Genomic DNA, 4,221 nt, shown 5'->3' with positions numbered 1-4,221 from the left:
GGGCAGTGGCCTCCGCTCCCTCTGATGCATCTGCGCAGGGCAGCAGCCGGGATGACCGGCCGTGATCCACTATTATTCATGCATACGGGCTACTGTTCGTACATATGGACTACTGTTCATGTGAGATTTCAGATCTATTTTGATGAAAAAACAGTAGCTGCGAGGATACGTACCGAATCGATGGTACCTTTCAATTTTTGTGAATGATTCGTACCGCGTAGGACATATAGGCTAGACCAAAGACCTGTTCGCTTGATGTCGATACTGATGCAGTGCAGATCGGTCATAGGTAGATTCGTTCCGCAAACTTGATCTCCGATAGAGTTTCATGCTGATAACGTGTTGAGGAACCGCTCTACCGGGTGTAGTCCAATGATCTCTCTAGAACAATTGCAAAAGAAGACACAAGCATAGAGGAAAAACTGCCTATTCTTTATTCATCTGTGTTTACAATGAGGGGTACTACCTCGTATATATAATACCAAAAACTCATAAAAGATATAATCAAATCTTTTAAAAGATTAAGACAGATCCACATTCAATTATGAAACTTCAGATTCCCTAACAAGTGAGAGGGCCCTCCTCCCTCCTGTGCTGAGCAACTGTTGGTTACGGGGACAGGGATGGCTTCCGGAGGCAGGCAACAAGCTCATACTCTACCTGCTACGGACTGACGTTAACACGATGGATGATGGACGGGTGAAATCTCAGAAACCTCGGCAGAAAAAAAAAGGGTTCAATGCATGCTCATATAATATGCATTCTTAACATGCGGTATGGATACATTTGAGACTAAAACCTATGCATACACGTTACAATTTCAGTTCTGAAGCTATATTTCGGAAAAGAAATGAAGGTGAACATAGGAACTTTGGAGGACTTAGCAGGAAACCGCTCAATTTCCATAGGATGCAGTCAAACTCCTCTCCTTCAAACTCAATATTTTGCCACAATTTTGGAGAAAAAACTTACTTTCAATTAAAAATTCAACTTTTACTTGGCGTATTTAATTCTCATCTCAACAAATTTTGCTTTCACCTTTCAAGTACCCATGGGAATTTTTAAAATTTCTACTCGAAATTTGACAATCTCTTTCAAACAGATGTTTGCTGGTTGCGCCTGATGCATGATGGTTGAAGCGGCCGGCTGGATGTGGGTGCGTGCATGCTGCTGGCCAATGCAGAAAGAGAGAGAGGATTTGTTGGAGAGATGCAGTGGGAGAGGGACGAGATGGGACGGGTGAGGGGAGAGACCGAGACAGCGTACACTGCTCCAAGCCTGTACAGTTCGGGTAGCTGCCCACATGGGTAGCAAGACATTTTCGGAGCCCTAATGGATCTGATAAATACGAAAGTTAATAGAAATGACAGATATTTGGTTAAGAGAAATGACATATATTTGGTTACTAGAAATTTTGATAGAGAACATCACTACGGTCTTGCATTATTGGAATACGATACCCCTCGGCGTTGCCTCTTCAGGGTGATGCGAGGGGCAACTCTACCACCAGCCCAACCACCCTGCCGCTCTCCCCATCGACGGTCCCTCCTCCCCCTCTCTCTCCTCTCTTCTTCCTTTTTTCCTTTTCCTTTCTTCTCCCTCAAATCTAGACAGTGGTGACCTGGATCCATGCATGGCAGTGCTCTCCACACAGCATGGTCCTCCGACGGCCCTCTCCATGCAATGTGATCCTCTAGTAGCGCTAAGTGTTGCGATTGGGATGACATTGACTACGACGCTGACAGGCGCGACATTACGGATCCCCTCCCCACGACGCTCGTCGGCCTCGCTCGCCTCGTGGAACTTGACATCAGCTGCATAGTGGTTGTGGTCCTCGCGGGGTAGAGATGGCAATAGGTCAGGTTCAGGCAAAGCAGATCTATACCCAACCCGCCACCCAAACTTTATCGCCCGATCCACATCCGCGAGGGTTGACGGGTGAAATGTATCCGTGCCCACCAGGTACCTGAAACCTCCGGGTTGCCCACTGGGTTTCCTAGGCACAGGTGGAATCTCTATTATTGGATAGCATTACATTAACAATTTTTTAAAATATTATTATGTTATACATAAATTTAAAAAATAATATGCAAAATTTGAAAATTACAAAAATAATACCTATTCGTGTCCTGGTCCCACAAGAAAGGGATTTTCAAGTCTCGGGGACACAAAAAATTAAACATAGTAAGGAAGATTTCACGGTATGGTGATGCGAAAAATGGATTACAAAATCTGCTGCTTCATGCAGGTTTGAAGCCATCGGCTTTGCTGGTCGCTTCCCCCATGCAGATCCAACGTCCTTGGCTCTGTCTAGGCCGCTCATGAAGATCTGCGGCGAGTGGCTGCAGTCAAACAAGATCTAGCCAGGCCGCCTCCACGTTGTGTCCTACGGCGACCGCTGCGAGATTCGGCTTGGGGACCCAACCACGGGAGAGCTATTCGCAGCCTGCTTCGTGCTGCCCGAGCAGAGGGCCGGTGAGGTGGTGTCGGCGAGGGCTAGGGATTAGGACTTGGGGAAGGAGGGGTCAGGGGACACGAGGAACCGAGTATTAACGAGACGAGCGGAGCAGAGGGGTCGCGGGTCGGCTCAGCACAACCCAATTTGGGATTGGAAGTTAGGCCGGGCGGTTGGACTAGTGGGATGGGCTGAGCGCACCAGAGATTGATCAAAATCCTCGGACACTCTGATCTGATCCACGGGTAAATTCTAAAACCTGTTTCCGATCTACACCTTTTCAGATACTTGACCCACTAGATCCGCGTGTGCAATTTCGTACCCAAACCTGCACCTGTTAAGCGCAGAACCTACGATTACTCGAAGCCACGAGTTCAGTTGCCATCTCTATTCATGTGGGACCGCCATAACCTACATGCCGGTGATTTGCAACCGCCAGCTTCGTGCATCACTCGCCCCCATCCCGATGCTATGGTTGATGGCACGGTAGAGAGATCTGCAGGAGGCCACAAAGACTAGGGTTGGGTGTTTATATGTGTGGGCCAGCAATCGAGGCCTACAGTCGCTGGTCTTCTTCCAGCGACGCATGTCCCCCGTCCCATCCTACAGGAGCTGATTCGGCACTCCCCTTGTCAGATTTGTCTTTTCGCCATATCTGGCCCCTAGGAAGTTCTGTGACTTGGTAGTGGTGCGCGTGCGAGGAGTCGACGGCACCATATTAGCAGTGATGATGCGGCCTTCAATTGTCGCTCCGCTTCTTAGAGGCATTATTGTGGTGCCCTTTTTCGCGTCATCTAGGGGTTCTTCGGTGAAAATACAGTTCCAGCTTTCTAGATAGGTGACGATGGCATAGTTGACATTTTATCGTCCTTGGAGGAGTCGTTTGGGAGTTTCTTCCCCATGTTTGGGTGGATGTCGTCTTGGGTCTCGGTGTTGATGTTGACCACAGCAAGCCTAGTTTAACTAAGTAGTTTACCTATTATGTTTCTAGTTTTAGCCTGATTTCCAAATTAACTGAGTATTCTACGGTTTGGTCTCGTTTCCCTTACACGAAGCAACTTCTTCTTACATCACATGGCAATGCTCTTACCTTAAAAAAATCTTGCATTATTAATTTTCATAGACCATTAAATTTTAATAGTAGCGAGGAAAAGTTGTCATATGTTCCAGACTGGCGTAAACGTTTTTTTATCTTAAAAGGATGTCTACAGGCAAACACCACTCCTTTTCTGTTGACAATGCCTGCTAGGGCAAAGTTGTCTCTGATGGTCGAGCAAGCTGTTATAGAAGGTGGGAAAAGCTGAAGGCGATATATACATGACAGTACCATCGAAAGCAACCCAACGCCCGGTTTCCCATCTATCAAAAGTTGCAAAGGTTTGGTGAGATTGTTCGTTGTGGATTGTTCGTTGAGACGATCATGTCTTCCAGATTGGCCATATCACATGTACTCCTAGGTTTTCAGTTTTCACCTGCCAAAAGAGCGTTGTTCTGATCTGTCTTTCCAGTTCTGAATATTCCATCTGAAGTCTTGGTGAATCTGGACCAGTCACCTAATCCAGCCTGTCTTCCAAATCAAAATTATTGATGGCATATTAGTAATCATAGTATAGTACTGTAGATAAGACTAACTTGACGTGAACTCAAGCAGCTAATTTGACATGAGCATCCGACATGGCAATTAATGCATCCATTGGAGTCTATGCTCTAGACCCTCTGTGAAACAAAAATATTTTTTCCCACATTTATCTGCTAGCAGTCATGTT

Source organism: Phragmites australis, chromosome 9 (genome assembly GCF_958298935.1).
Source record: "Phragmites australis chromosome 9, lpPhrAust1.1, whole genome shotgun sequence".
Lineage (NCBI taxonomy): Eukaryota > Viridiplantae > Streptophyta > Magnoliopsida > Poales > Poaceae > Phragmites > Phragmites australis.
This window is presented reverse-complemented; position numbering follows the sequence as displayed.